Source organism: Anguilla anguilla, chromosome 4 (genome assembly GCF_013347855.1).
Source record: "Anguilla anguilla isolate fAngAng1 chromosome 4, fAngAng1.pri, whole genome shotgun sequence".
Lineage (NCBI taxonomy): Eukaryota > Metazoa > Chordata > Actinopteri > Anguilliformes > Anguillidae > Anguilla > Anguilla anguilla.
The window spans coordinates 43,676,581-43,693,515 of NC_049204.1; the positions used below are offsets into that span (position 1 = coordinate 43,676,581).

The 16,935-nt window shown below is 37.2% G+C and overlaps 1 protein-coding gene across 4 annotated transcripts in view; it reads left to right on the forward strand.

The window, feature by feature from the left end:
- mbtps2 (membrane-bound transcription factor peptidase, site 2) overlaps positions 1-16,935 on the forward strand; it is an 80,235-nt gene that overhangs the window by 11,829 nt on the left and 51,471 nt on the right. The window lies entirely within an intron of this gene.

A 16,935-nucleotide genomic window follows, 5' to 3' on the forward strand; every position in this document is an offset into this window, starting at 1 on the left:
ATTAAATATATATAGCCTATTAACACCATCTTCAAGTGGTGTGAATTCAAAATAACTCCACACGTTGCTTTTACTCCTTTCTTTTCCAGCCATCTATAAAAAAATGAATTTAAAAAAATCAGTTTTCCAGTTTACATGAATTTTTATGAATATTATTATTATTGTTGTTGTTGTTATTCATTTATTATTATTTCTTAGTATCTATTCTCAGTAAATTAATTATATTTTCTTATTTTATTCCTATTACATGATCTCAAAGAGTAAGACTTTATCTAGCGAGCTTCCCTGTCCATAAGAATTCGGTGGTGAAAAACACTACAATGCGCTCTGACGCGTGACTAGAAGACACACACTCACCTGCAATAACGCGTTAGCTGTTGACACAGCCTCATTATTTCTTATTATTTATTCTCAGTAAGTTAAATGAATTATATTTTCTTATTTTATTCCTACTATATGATTTCAAAGAGTAAGACTTTATCTAGCGGAGCTAATGAGTGAATCAAGTGTAACGTTTGTTGAAACTAAATTGACTGGATGAAATACGTAACGTGAGGCTTGTCGATAAGAATTTGGTGGTGAAAAAAACTACAATGCGCTTTCGTGCAGGTTACCCGCGCTAAGTGTTGGTTGATTCACTTCTCCAACAGCAATCCTTCTCTCATGTTATCACGACAAAGCTAGATAACATAGCTTAAAATGATCCACGTGAGAAATGTTCTATCGTTTTTACTGTCTGGTTAGCTTGCTACGATGACGCGTGACTAGATGACATACTCGCTTGCAATAACGCGTTGGCTGGTGACACAGCATCATATAGTAGCTAATATTATTATCTCAGATAAAAAAACAAATGTGTGAAGCATTCAAGCACCATTTTATTTTGGCTGGTTATTTATCTGAGAATACAGCGATGTCCTCTGGAAATGTCCTCACTGCCACTTCATAAAGGCTTGCTAGCCAGCTAGCTTGCTAAAGTGAACCAAATATGTTAGCTAGCTCGCTCGCTTGATAATGAGAATTGATAAACATAGTGGTCGTATGAACGCATTTAATTATAAACTTTCACTAAATATACATACCTTTATTGCAGCAATCAAATCTGTGCAGGGGAGAATATTGGATGAGGCACGAGTGACAAATGTCGTATTACAGAAGTAGCACGTCAGCTGCTGCAGTTCACACTTGTATTAGAGCTCCCTCTACTGGATAATTCTAGTAAATAGCAATTACAACGTTCGAAGAGACAAGCACAGATAAATAATCAATGTTTTTTTTGTTTATTATACTTATTTAAAAATCGGGACACATCGGCTGCATAACTGCCGATCCCGATGTCGTCAAAAAAGTCAAATAATGGCCGATATATCGGTCGGGCTCTAGTCTGTAGGCTACTGAACCTTGTAGAGGCCTGTGTTCTTCTGTACACAGACGGGGAGGTAGTTTTTCCCACTTTTCTCGAATACTATTGGTTCATAACACATCAACCAATGTGTAGATTGTAGAATGGGCATTTCCCTGAAGAATGAGCTCACAAACATGCATGTCTGGCTCCTAACAATGGATGAATGGTCCCTGATGGGTGCCAAGTGTACGGAACATAGTTAGTCTACGTTAATAAATTTATTTATTTTTGGTGGTAAACCGCTGAACCGTGGGGATATGTTGCTTTTTCACCGCGGTAAGAAAAAATCCATACCGTCACAGCCCTAGACTTATTTAACTTCAGCTTACAGATGGCATCAGCGATGTCACTTATTGATAATGGTAGATCACATAAATCTGTAAATCTAGCGAATTTTTAAAATATCTTTAAATGCATCCAAGAAGTTGTTGGTTGTGTCATTGATTCCTCTTGAATCATAACTTTTTTTTATAAAACTGCTCACCAAAGGTTGACATTTTATTTGGGTCCTTAGCTATTACATCATCTGTCTTAAGTTTTGTTACACCATTATATTTTTGGTCAATATTTTCTAATTTAAAGAAATAGCTAGAATTTCCTCTAGCCATTTTTTCCTGGAGCAAATATAAGATCCTTGAGCTCTGTGTATGTAGATGTTATCCAGTTTGTACTGTTATTCAGTTGATTTAACTTTATCTTCTTCGGACACCATTTCTGAGATTTTAGAGATTTACATAATATCATGGATTACATTTGTTTCTTCTATATTTTTTCTTTAGCATATTCAATCCCAGTTTTCATCATTAATTTTAACAAATTGAGTTAAAATTTAAGTAATTCCCAGTTTTTTTAAAATTTCGAATGATTGTCATTTTCCAATATTTATCAATCATCTTATTAATATTTTTACCAATGCCTCATTATTTAAGAGAGAGTTATTTAGCTTCCAGTATGTTATATTCCTTGGTTTGTTTGAATTCAATGAAATCTCTAATACAATACTATTATGATCAATAAAGGAGCAGATAATATTTCAATTTTGGAGGTTGAGTCTACCATAGAACTTGAGATTAGCCATAAATCTATTCTTGATTTGAGAGAACCCGTTTTATTCTCCCAAGTAAATTCAATCTTGTTAGGATTTTTTAATCCCCGTATATCTACAAGGTCTGTACTACACTCCTGGGCAAAAAAATGGGCCAATCCCAAAATGGCACAATAGTAAGCTTTTAATGGTCTTAACAACAAATCATTGGTCAGAAAATTAGCAAGAATGAAACAAATGCGCTCCTGAGACCTCCTGTCCCACCATTTGCTTGTTTACTTTTTCTGCAGTGAACTGTTTGGGGAAAAGCTAGAAACAGGGAAATTCACTTATACAGTAGACAAATTAACATACTGTCAAATAAAAGAGTCATGTTTTGTATTTGGTTGTATATCATTTGCATGCCATGTAAGGCTCCAGAGTGTAACCATTTTGGTCGCACATGTGCGCCTGACATTTAGCAGGTCTGTCTCTGTGTGTGTAACGTTATTCTGTGTAGCTCTGATTGGCTCTGACCCTAATATCCTTCTTCGCTGAATGCAGGTGGGGGAAAAAAAAGTCATGTGTTAGTGATGTGCAGATCGCAGTTATATCCGCGGGCACCGCGGTTAATCCGCGGATCAGGCAAGCTGAGTCATAAAAATTAGCATTCAGATTAATAGCAGATGGGTTTTGGGTGGGTGAAATAATACATCATTAATTACATTCTCTAAAATGTGAACTTTTTCTTCATTTTTCGTCAGGCATGAATTAGCAGACTAGATTCTCATTGCGCCAATTGTGGCTTCCATTTGTCTTAAGCAGCAATGGAGGCAAAAATGATCCGAGAGAAAGTTAAAAAAGGAGAATTAAAAACAAAAAAAAAAGGAAGGACAGAAAAGTTCCATGTGGGAGCAATTTAGTGAAATACATAACCATGACGCATCAAGTTCTGGGTATATGGCTAGCAGTTTTAGCTTTAATTCATTACTGGAGGATATCACAAATTCAGTTCTAACTAGTTAGAATGCAAAATCTTGATATCAGAAATTCAATTTTAACTAGTTAAAATGCATATTATTGGTATTGGAAATTAAATTTTAACTAGTTAAAATGCCAATTCTTGATGTCGGAAATTCTATTTTAACTAGTGAGATTTAAAACGTTTTTCTCATTCATTTCAATGGGAGTTGGAATTTGACCTAGTTAAAATGCCAATTTTTGATATCATGAATTAAATTTTAACTAGTCGAAATGCCAACTCTTGATATCAGAAATAAAATTTGAACTAGTTGAAAATACATTTGTTGATATCATTAAATCAAATTTTGATATCAATATTTAAATTTAAATTCTTGATATCGAAAATTGTATTTATGATATCAAGTATTGGTATTTGAACTAGTTAAAATTTTATTTCCGATATCAACAATTGGCATTTGTTGGCTAAATGGCTTTCACGGTGAAGCCACACTGTGTACGTGGCCTGCCATTCATGCCATTCATTTTGAATGAGAGGTGGCGGCCAGACCCCGCAAGGCATGTTGGGATTGCCGGCGGCACGGCGAGAGGCGGCGAGGCCGCAGGGAGATGGCCAAAGTTCAACTTTGACCCCCTCGCCGCGTCGCAGTAACCAATCTGATTTGATCTAATGATCCGTCAAGTAAATTATCCCTGTTTTTTTCTCATTTTAGTTCCACATTCTATTGTTCCACAATGGAGGACCTAACTCGTAATTGCCGTATCGGGTTTCCCAACTTAATAAAATCTCCTACAGAGACACTGATAAGAGGAACGCAGCGTGGAGAAAAAAAAATGAAATTGTCGGTGGCTCTGCTATGTAGTTATCGCCATTACTATTAGTTATCACTGTCCAGTCTGAATAAAAATCATTTTTGCAGTAACCTAGCTCTGAAAAACGTTGATAAGCTGCCTAGCTAGGCTGTCTGATGTCTAGCTAGTGAGTAACAAGCAACAATAACTAACACAAAATGAAGTAGGAAATTTTGCCATCCTTTCTGGCTCCTTCAACCTGTGACCAGAGCAGATTGCGCCTCGCCCTGTCCTCTGGAGAAAAATCTTCTTTAAAACGTAACTACTTCTCTCGCAGATGCGTTGAATTCTTTGCTGCTTTCCATACGCTGTCACGGTGATGCATGGAAGACCGGATTATTATTATTATTATTATTATTAGGGGTCCAAGCAGCGAAGCTGGTGGAACCCTATTGTATCTGTTAGGATTATTAGGGGTCCAAGCAGCGAAGCTGGTGGAACCCTATTGTATTTGTTAGGATTATTATTATTAGGGGTCCAAGCAACGAAGCTGGTGGAACCCTATTGTTTTTGTTATTATTCTTATTATTTTTCTCCGCTAAAATGTCTGAGGCTCAGCAACCATAAGTTGTAGACCAACCAAATTTGGTAGGTGGGTTCCTATGGCCCCCCACTACTCAGGCACTAAAAATCACCTATGTCGGCCAGATGGTGGCGCTATAACAAAAGGGTCGTGTTTAAAAGGTCATAACTCCCACACCGTAAGTCAGATCAACACAAATGCATCTGAATGTGCTCTACAACTTTGCCATTGGGACCACCTATGTCCGCCATATGGTTTGCCCGCCATTTGGACCTTTTTATTAGGTGGGGTGCGGAAGAGATGGAGCTCCAAATCTAAGCGTTACGACATCTAGTAAACTTCTTTACGGCAAGCGACATCCATGGCGACGCAAGTAATCCGACACCGTAGGGTCTAGTTTTTATCAGCGAGGGGAGGGTCTGAACGTCGGGGAAGCAATAGAAGACAGTGCCAGCCAGAGTGCATGCTAGGCTACCAAGAGCTTTTTGAGAGGATGAATAATTACTTTTCGTTGGCATGGATCCATTTGAAGACAGTATCGGGTGAGTTCGATTAGTCTTTAAATCTGTCATTATGCTGAGAAATAGCTAAACCATTTTATTGATAGGTTCTGAGTTTCTGTGCAAACGTGCGAAAACACGCTGGTATAATGAAACAATGACGGTAATACATATATAGTCCGCTTTGTTCCGTTGCTACCATAACATAACGGACTATCTTGTGTCTACAGCTGCAGTTTCTCGCTGCAATTACTAATATCGAATATACACAAAAGACGCAATTTATGCTGTAAATCGTATTCTCAATTTTACCTCTAAATTGACTGTAAGCTTAGGGTTGTAACTAGGTAGTTGTTTCGTAGGTGACTTAACCCTCTGGGGTCGAGAGCTCCGCCGGCGGAGCTCGACAAGATGAAATTAACGTTTCTATTTGGATGATTAACTTCACGTGCTGTTATCATACAGACGCAACAAAAACATTGACAGAAACCTTAGAATCGCGACTTTCCAATGCGCCCATTGGCAAATAATATAAATTGTTTTAAATGTTCCAAATTTGATTAATTAGATCATGTATGCTTCGCTAAACTTTACTCATTACTATGTGAATTTCGCTCAGCAGGAAGTCCGCCCAAATCGCATTCACATGTTAACAACATTTTAATTACTCTCCATAGAAGGAGACTAAAGGAGGGGCGATGCGAGATCCATGTGAGAAATGCCAAGTCAAAGCGGGATAGAATGTCACAGAGTGTCGCCTAATTCACTTCTTTTGAGGTGAACATTTCGTTTAATTTTGGAAAATGGTCCGTCCGGAAGCCGACACTGATGAAGAGCGGTGTCATTTCGAACAGCGAACTGATCCAGCTGAGGATCAACTTCATGCGTAAGTATATTTCTTATGATCATATTGGTAAATATGTGTACTGTATTGCAACGTATCTGTGTGTTTGTCGGAATATTCAGCAATGTGCGCGTTTGTAAATTCCCACACTACGAACGATTCGAACTATTGCATCTCAAAATGATAGGCTATAGACTGTATGTTTTTCGATCATATTCGTAATAAATAGCTCATGCCTGGCGTGTAGTGGCGTGGCTAGGATTCTAAAACTGATGTCCTTGCACAATCGGTATTAGCATTCTCTAAGTAAGTTCGGGAAATAGCAATAAAATAACCACTTAGCTAAACAGACCTAGCCTAGTTCAGATTGAGATTGTTATTGATGAGTTGTGTGTAGTTTAGTTAGAATATTAGTGTTTATTTAGTTAAGCTAATGATTTTTCGTTGATAGCTTGCATTATTTGTAAATGTGCTGTATTACATTATCTGTGTGTTTGTAGAAATATTCACTAATATGCCCGTTTGTAAGTTCCCACACTATGAATGATTCTAACCATTGCTTCTCAAAATTATAGGCTACCTCTCTGCGTCTGGTTGTGTTTGTTTGGTTCTTTGTTTGTATATGACGTCACATTTCATAAATTTTGTTTTCATTAGTTAGTGGTTTGTCCCTTTTTTTGTAAAGCACATTTAATTTTCACCTGTTGAAGGAAATGTGCTATATAAATAAAGTTTGATTTGATTTCACATTTCCTAACAATTTTGTTTTTATTATATTTGCAGAGATGTTGATCAGGAAACACGGCCTAGTTCACCACTAGCTAAGAGGCCAGGCAGACGTTGCAAGAGTACACCAGTCTCATCTCATCTTCCATGCAGTTTACTTCAATAAATGTTCTAAAATCAAAAGTTGTCTTTGTTTCTGTCTTCTAAATGGCTCACTGAGTCTTTGTCTTAGTGGTGGGGAGGCATGCGGCCAGGTGTGAATAGCCTACTTAGCTGGCAGGTATTCCTACCCAATGCATATTCATTACAGAAAGGCCATTTGCCCTCCCATTCTCACCTGGGGTTGAAAAATAGTAGTCACAACACTAACTTTTAGCAATTTATTTTATATTTTTCATTGGATTTGCTAAAATATTTTGTCATCTTTTGATACCCAAGACCTTGAATAACACATTTCCGTGACCAAAAGTCTTATTCACAATTGTTTAGTGTGTTTTATTACAACATTCCTGTGCATGTTCAAAACTACTGTTTACAGTTTGTGTGTTTTTAGAGCAGTTTACAATCCACACATTATTATGACCTACTTACTGCTGCCATATTGTTGTAGCTGAGTTTGTGCTGAACACAAAGATAGGAAACACTTTGGAATCGCTGTATATAAAGTTGATGAAATTTAAACAAATGTCAGAGCATCGCACAATCACCAGTGTGCCTCATTTTACCCTTAGACCCCAGAGTGTTAACTCGTCTTAACTATTGCTTGTGTTTTTGCATAGACTGCATTGTTGCTGTTCTTGTTTGTGTTAGTGTTAATCAGTTTAACCTACAGGGTCCAAGTTGAACTATGCGGTTGTTCCCTGCATTTAGAACGGTAGGCTACTGCCCTCTAGGGTTTTCGACACACTTGTTCCTGGTTGTGGTTATACATTTTGTTGTACGTCGCTCTAGATAAGAGCGTCTGCCAAATGCCTGTAATGTAATGCAATATTCCGTAGCAACAAGATAAACCCGACATTAGCCCTAAAATATGCCAATACAGCAGTGAAAACGCTGCTCACTGAATAACGAAATAAGCGAGACTAACTTAAAAAAAAAATTATACCATGTCATTCTACAGTCAATATCTGGGACTAAACATTGAATAAATATACAATCTTACCATTGGTTTTACGCGTAGAGATGTCCCTTTTGCGAATGAGTGGCCATATATTGTCTTGGACAATCCGTTTGCGAAATAGACGCGCATTTGTGGCTACCTTCAAAAATAGCTGTGCATAATACCACACCTGTTGCTTACGGCTTTGTCGCCTTTTTTAGTACAATTTGGCTTGATTGACAATTCATTTATTCCGTAGGTGAGAGTATAAGCTTTCTAACGATGTATAACATGTCTGATTTTGCTTTTGGAATAGCGTTTTATCGGTCAGCGTAACCGAAAATTTTCTTATATGCCAATGTCTAAATAAATAATACGGTAGGCTATTCTGCGAGCACTACGCAGGTCGTGAGTTGATATTTCGTCTTTTGTTTCGTTTTTTCTCAATGTCGTCTTTATTATTTGAAATGCGTATTTATGTGTTATTATTCTATCTGTCTCTGAGGCGCTCTAAAATGTGCATTCTCTGCTAAGCTGAGCTATGGATTGGAATATGTGTCTGACGTAGTGTTGCACCGTATACCGAAACTTCAGCACTTTCTCGGTACTTTAAAAAAAACCAAAAAAAAACGGTTCCGTATTAGAATTTTCCGACGTTCGGTAGTTTTGCGTCAAATGTAAAAACCAGGGAAATGTGTCTCCCGCATTACTGATTTAGAGGATGAAAAGTGTAGTTTGTCAGAATCTTCGCTAGATGGCAGTAGCAACTAAGGTTACCAAGTGAGGTGACCTGCGCTTGTGCATTCACTTCCCTGATACAGCGCAAGCTTAGACTCAGTTCACTTCAGTAGCAATAGCTGTTCTAATTTGTAAATATTTTATTATAAGAAGATGCTGTATTGTTATTGAAATATGCTGTTTTTAGGTCTATTTTAAAGAGAAAGACCTGTTTAAAGATAATTTACTTTACAATTGTTTAACTTTTTGAAATATATTTAATATAGTTTTCTATGGTTTAGTGTTGTAACACTATAGGCCTATGCTTATTTATATGTTGAACAGGCTTCAACTTAAAGGTTGTTAATAAACCAGGTTTTTAATAAACCGTGAATTTGAAAATGAGGTCAACCCTTGTGGACATTACGTTTCTGATCTATTAAGGTAATTTCAGTATCGTTAGGTACTGAGTATTGAATCAGTATCGTTTCAGTATCAATTATTGTAATACTAAACCTGGTATCGGTATCAAAGTCAAAATTTTGGTATCGTGACAACACTAGTGTGACACCTTGTTTAGTTGCGGCATGGAAGCGCTGCAGCTGTGCATACACACTGGGCCATCTAAGTGTTACAACATAGTAAAGGCCTTTACGGGAAGCGGCCAGGACTCATCCATGGAGACGCAACTAAGTCATCTGCCGGCGTCTCTTAGCACAAAATTGGCCATAAGTCATCAATATTTTATATAATCATCATGATATTCTGTAGATATGTTGGGTGAAGGTCATGAGGACAAAGCCATTTTAAAATTGCTCCATAGGGGGCGCGATAGTGCCAATGCTTGGACCCCTCCCAACGCCGCTTGCGGCTTTAATTATTATTATTATTATTATTATTATTATTATTATTATTAATAATTCCATTTATATAGCACTTTTCCAAATGCTCAAAGTGCTTTACAGTGAAGGGAACTCACCTCACCCAACACCAGTGTGTAGCACCCACCTGGGTGATGCACGGCAGCCATTTTGCGCCAGAACGCTCACCACACATTAGCGAAGGTGGAGAGGGAGAGAACATTTATTTAGCCAATTAAATCTGGGGATGATTTTTAGTGGCAAGTTTTTGCGAGATCCAGATCTGGGATTTGGCCAGGACACCGGGGAACCTCCTACTCTTAGCGATAAGTGTCATGGGATATTTAAAGACCACAGAGAGTCAGGACCTCGGTTTAACGTCTCATCCGAAAGACGGCATCTCCTACAGCACAGTGTCCCCGTCACTGCACTGGGGCATTGGGGTTTATTTGTACCAGAGGGAAGATTGCCCCCTGCTGGCCCACCCAACACCACTTCCAGCAGCAACTCAGTATTCCCTGGTGGTCTCCCATCCAAGTACTAACCAAGCCCAGACCTGCTTAGCTTCAGCCATTTGGCAGGAGTGCATGGAGGTATGGCTGCTGGAAGTGGTGCTGGATTATAACAGCCCTTGGACGTCCTTCTTGAAATGGACAACCCAAACGGTGGACACTGTCGATTAGGGTAAACGTCCCTATTAAGCCCACCAAATCCGCTTTACAGACATTTTTCATGTATACTGCCCCAATTTAAGTGAGAACATTTTAGTTATAATGAAAGTCTAATCTCTCATTTGAAGTGTCAATAATTCATTTATACCAATTTCTAATGTTTTTATTGTTTAATTTGACAAAATATGTCAAAAGTCTGGCATGGGCTTAATGGGTACCTAACGTACCCTTTAAGCCCATGGGTGTTCCAAATAAGCCCACTTCATGATTTGTTGATAAATAAATATATATTTAAAAAATCCTAACAATACAAACTTGTTCTATTCAAATCTGTAATCTCTTAGCTCTCAATAGCTATTTTCATTTTGTCTCCACTCCTATCCTATGGCCTGTAAATGGCATTTGAAATAGGCATGACCAGCCTTTTTGCTGTGTTGTCAACACGGAAAAAGTTAAACTTACAACATGTCTTCTTTGGAATGTAGCCAAAAAAATATTTACGAACAAAATCAAAACTATAGTGGATATTACTCTTCAATACTTCATCTTTCAATATGTGTTGTCATTTTGTCTGTATCTCTATCCTATGTTGTGCTGTTGGCATTTGAAATTGGTCATAATTTCTGGTTCAGTCAGCTGGTTGAAAGTGCAGGTGTTTTTATGAAGATTTCTGAAGACCGACTGACTGAATGAAAAACAATTTCAAGTTCAATACTAATGTTCTAAGGATAGTAAATGAGTCAATTTCATGATTTACAATTAAACAATAAATTTTTAAATGTTAAACAGATTTAGGATAGTAGTTTGAAAACATTGTAAAAACACATTTTAAAACCATTCAGTTCATTGTGGAGTAACATTAAAACATACAGTTCATTATGAGGAGACATCAGTCATAACATATTGAAGCTCATGTATCATTAGCCTATAACTTAAACAAAATAAACAAGAAAGATGTCAACATTTCTGCAATTTCTACTTTCTCCTAGACTAAACGTAGGCCTATGCTCTTTAAGGTGATTGTATCGTTTTAGTAAGGCTATTATTTGCTCCATGCTCCATCTTAGTAGTGTAACATAACAGGTTATAGGGTGATCTAAGCTTTATTTTATTTGTTTGTTTCAATCTTTTGCCCACGTTGTGGTTGTCTTAGTCTTACGCTAGAAAGTCGTTCATGGCTTTCATCTTATTTTTGTAGATTTTCAATGACCTCATGATTGCGCAAATAGAATGGTCCAGGTCCCTACAGCCCTGCTTTGCAGAGGATGAACTTGCGCGTCTATCATGCGTGGGCATTAACTGTAGTTCTTTCGTGTTTTAGTCATCTTAAACTAAAACTCATCTGAAAAGTAAAGATTAAAAAATTATTGCTAATGTTAAGATAGAACACAGGCCTATCCAGAATGAATTGACCTATGCAATATCACTGATATTTAAATATGGGTATTAATTATCTGAATTATGGAGCTGATTCATCAGGTGAGGTCAAAATTAGGGAGGAAAATGGTTCAGAGGTCAAAAGGGAGAAAATCCCCATTGAAACACAGTAAAGTGGGCTTAATGGGAACAGGTGGGCTTAAAGGGAACATCAGTGAATTTATGGTTAAAGACTGAATATTTGATTCTACTCACATGACATTAAAAAAACAACTGTATGAAATAAATCTATATATGGTGCACTAACATAATATGAAAAGTATAAATTGATCATGTAGAGAAGTAATTAGCTATACTCATTTACATCCACCTCAGTCAGTGTGATTTTTTTGCTAGAGTCCCCTTTAAGCCCACCAGGTAAAAATGTTAATTAAAAAATAAATAAAGATAAACATACACATTTATTGTCTATTTAACAGTATAATAATATAAACTGCATACAAAAATATAAACTATACATGCTTATCATGCTTTATGTCATTGCAATGAACCATACTATGTAGCTACTGTATTGATGCAGCATGTGGTCTGTTTGCTAGTGTGCTAAAACTCATATTTTGATTTCAAAAGACACTATATTTCTAATTCAGGTAATATTCTAACATATGTCTCATTCAAAACACTAATCTCTTAAATTTTGATAACAAGTGAGTACTTTCCAAAAACAGGAGTAGAAATATACAAAAAATGTTATTTTCTGAGGGTACCAAAATCACCTAAGTTTTTTTGCAACTTCTTCTGGGATCAGCAGGCACATGCCACACATATGCTTCGATAACTCAATATCGACAAATGTGATTGACTTACAATAAAAAGTGTCATTTACGTAACAAGCAGCTTCATTCGAAAAAACATCACACAGCAAAAAATGATGATGTAGTTTTTTTTTATTTAACTCAGAAGTTGCAAGTGGGCTTATATGGTACGTGGGCTTAATAGGGACGTTTACCTACATCGAGTAGTTTACCCCTGCAGTCTGTCACCGTTTCCTGGCAGATCTTGATAACTTTGTCTCAAATGTTTTCTCTGTTGCCCTCATCCAGCCCTAGCAATCGCAGATCCCAGCGTCTTTTATATTTTGACAATTCCGTCACCTTATTTTCCAGATCTAAGATTTTTTGGTCTGTTTTGTTCATTCTGGTGACGATTTCCGCCATTTTGTCTTTTACGTCTTTCAGCTCTGCATTGATAAATTTGACAGATACCTTTAAGTTCTCAATGCATGTTTTGTAGACCATCCGCTCTCTCATTTATTGCTACTGTGAGTGTGGCAATGATGTCCGTTGCAATATCGATGTCGTCAAATGTTTTCTACTTTTACCTTGGTTTTTATTTGGGGACTCCGTTGTGGAGGCGTCAGACTTTCGTTTGTTGTTGATATGAGCCATGGATTTATGTTGATTTCCTCAAAGATAGGCTGATTCTTTATGAAGTTTGCTTGAAAGTACTTTTAAATTGTAGTTATTTTCCTGCTAAGAGTCTTTTCTTAAAAATCTATCAGCTAATATCTTTAGAACGTGTTTCATGAGCGCTGCCTTTTACTGCCATCTACGCCGCCATTTTTTTCCACTCCCCAGTAACCGGCTCTCAGACTGGACTTGCTAAACTGTGACGTCTTTGTTGTGGCTTATTATCCCGAGCTTTATGGAGCTTTACCATAGACATGCGTATTTAACGAGACAGGAAAGCATGCCCTCTGCCGACCTAAGCTGTAAACACCCGTAAGTAAGGCCTGTACTCCACATGCCTGTGCTCTAAGCGGAAAAACCTTGGAGCTCCCCAATAAAGTGAATGAGGAATATACTTTTGAAGGAAAAATAAAACTTCCAAGATGGTGTTTTGAAACTTTATTGATTGTTGTGTTTCATATTAAAGTCCCTGTGCAGCCTCCCTTTTCTTACATTTAAATTGTTCCTTTAGTTACTAAATTACAATATATATATATGTATTTTTTCTACTTATTAGACTTTGAAAAGATAAAAAACCTGCTTTGATGTAAAACCAGAATTTCTTAATATAGCAGACTCTAGACTGGCTGGGCATGTCAGTTCTGTCCTAATTATTTATGCATTCACTTTTGATTGACTGAGGTTAGGACGGCTAACATTATGATTTGCAATATAATCTATATCAAGGTTAAGTAACTTTAACGTTAACTGATCGTATTAAGCAAAGGCTTAATTAGATTATCGATAGCATCAAAGCTATCTAGGATTCCCTGGTTGGGTTAGTTAGCTAGGTTGCGTTTCATGCACATTGAGCTAGGTAGCATGTGTAAAACACCTGAAGTAAAAAAGGACAAACACCTTATCTTGATCGATTCTTGTTTGATAGTTGGCACAGTATCTGGCTTTAGAGACATTGTCTTGGCAAAACCCATCCTCTTCTGTTCATAATTGTAGAATTAATCAGGGGTAAAATGTGTCAGGGTTTCCCCCAGAAAAGTTGTTAGGCCCGGTGGCAAGTATCTTTCGACAGGGCCCAGCGGCCAAGTGTTTTTTTTGACGGGGGCCCGGCAGGGCCAGCGACAGACTGATGGCAGCATTAAGGTAGGGCCCTATAATTTCTGTGATAACAGAATCACGGACGGAATCACGGATTTCAGAATTTAAAAAAGCTATAACACAGATTCCATAGGGCCCTACATTTAGTCAGTGCTAAAAGCTGACTGGAGATGTGAAAATAATGCTACGTAATGTGAATGTTTTTATAAATAAGTCATTTAAAAAAAATCAACAACTATTTACAGCATAGCAGGGTCTTACAAAGAATCTGACAACAGTACAGTCTTGGAATGCTGTGTTTTCAACAACAAATAAATTAAATTGAATGAAAATAAATAATATCAAGGTTTTTGCACTCTACAAAAAACTTGTATTCGAGTCCTGATTGGCTACTGAATCTTACAACAAGCCTTGGAATGTTGGGCACATTTAAACATTTAAAAAACTGTCTAAGGTTTTTTGGCTTTTACAGTAGGCTACCTTTCCTCCTTGGCATTATCCCTAAATGGCACAAAGGAAGTATCTGTGTTACTGACTGTCTGGCTAGCTAGCTAAGTTAGCTACATGACCACGTTGTCATAAATTTTTCCCGACCGTGAAAACTGCCTGACATGCTTACATTTTTGACAAATGTGGCCTGAGTAAATCTATAGTTGTGTCCGTCACAGCACTTTAGACACAAGCAATATTGAAAAAATCTTGAAATTTCTTCTTACTGTGAAGAGTGCCTGACCCTCAACCGTAGAATTTTTTCCCCAAAGATGGTATTTCTAGATATAGCCTAATTTTGCCGCTGTGTTAACACATTTCTGTGGTTGCCAGTCAGGCACTCTTCACCGTAAGAAGAAATTTTAGGTTTTTTTCCGATATTACTTGTGTCGAAAGTGTTGCGACGGAAACAATGATGGATTTACTCTGTAGCCACATTTGTCCAAAATGTAAACAAGTCAGGCAGTTTTCACGGTGGGGAAAACTTTTATGACAACATTGTCGTGCATGTCAATCTCATCAAGCTAACGTTTTTAATAAACAAGTGAAGTTATTTTGATGGAGATTAATAAGTCATGTAATGTTACAATATATCGAAAGTTACGTTCATGCTACTAGTTCACCTACACACTGCTTAATATAAAAAGAATGTACTTACCGATGAGATGAAGTGATAACGCAGTTTGTAACGAGGTTAGTTAGCCTACTAAATAAGCTAGGTAACGTTAGCTTGTGATAGTTGGAAGAGTCAGGTGTTGAACGTCACTCTACGCACAATGAGGGTAAAGAATACTGATCTCAGACCTGCTGTTTTCCTATAGTGCATTCACGTTTTAACCAACAGATGTCGCTGGTGAGCTTTTCAACTGAGTCAGCTGGTGAGATTTTCCCACTGTAACTGTAGTTTAAAAAACATCTTAAAAATACATTAAAAAAAAAAATAATAATAATAATAATTCCCCGATGCTTAGGCCCGGCGGGGGGTCAACTTAGGCCCAGTGAGCCGCCGGACTTGCAATACACTGGCGGAAACCCTGATGTGTACTGCACAATCTTGTCACCTTTGATATTTCTAACTGTGCACCGTTTTGTTTTCCTATATAATCAACACCTTTTGGAGACTTGGATCTTTTGGCAAGGCATGAAAAGATGCATTCCTATCTCCACAATCTTTAATCACACAATAAGGCATTGTTGAACTGGATAGTTAATGTTAACAATGGCTTTGAACTTGGGAGCGCACACTACATAAATTTCATACTGGGTGAATGTTTTGGCCACCACACATTGGTCAATGGAAATTAGAAACATTTGTGACGTCACAAATGTGGTCTCAAAACCACCAATACCAAATACTCCACCAGGCGGAAATGTCGAGCATTGTATAGTTTTTAGGAAAAAATATCTAATTCATTACATACATGTATGAAATACTTTTAACATCAATGTGTAAGTAAACTTATAGTCTTTGGTCATAATATAAGCATTTTAAAATCATGATTTTGACTGCACAGGGTCTTTAAATCTAGATGAAAACATGTTTTAAGGTTAACCAAAAACATGAATTTGCAATGATACTTATTTGGGAGTACTGGTAGACATTACCCCAACCATTTTTAAAAACATTTGCATAAATTCCTAGTTAAAATGCTTTGCAAACTTTTTGTCTTTAGTTAATCCAACCTGCTGGCTGTTGTGTACAATCTGACTTACATACATGATTAGAAAGGGGGATATCCAAATATGTAATGTATTCTTCCAAAGGCATTACCTTATTCTGTGATTTTAAAAAAGACAACTAGTTTTGCAGAATGTAGCAAGGCATCTGCCACGAGGACATATCTTGTGGTTGATCAGACTCCTCAGGCTCATATACATGGCCTCACCATTGAAATATTACTGGTGCCAGTTTCAGATGCGATAACTGGCTACATTGGCTGCCGAGAATTACAGTGTGCAACAAAGCAAACACTACCATGTGTGTTTGTTTATGTGTGGTGTCTTTAAACTAATTTAAATATCAATGGCATTCCCTGACCATCCTTTTTTTCATGTATTTAAGTATACGCCCACACCATCCTGTAAATCAGGCTTGGATCATGTCGAGACATATCGAAAAAGCAGCATTTTTCAAGGTTGATCCCTTTTTTTTTTTTTTTTTTTTTTTTTTTTTTTTGCTTGTTAATGGTGTCACATGGTTGATAGAGCACACACCTTTAGCATGACAAATGACAAGATTTAAGGTCAGGTTTCCATTAGCATTGCTGTTTATGCAGGAATGCTACAGGAAATAAATAATTTTA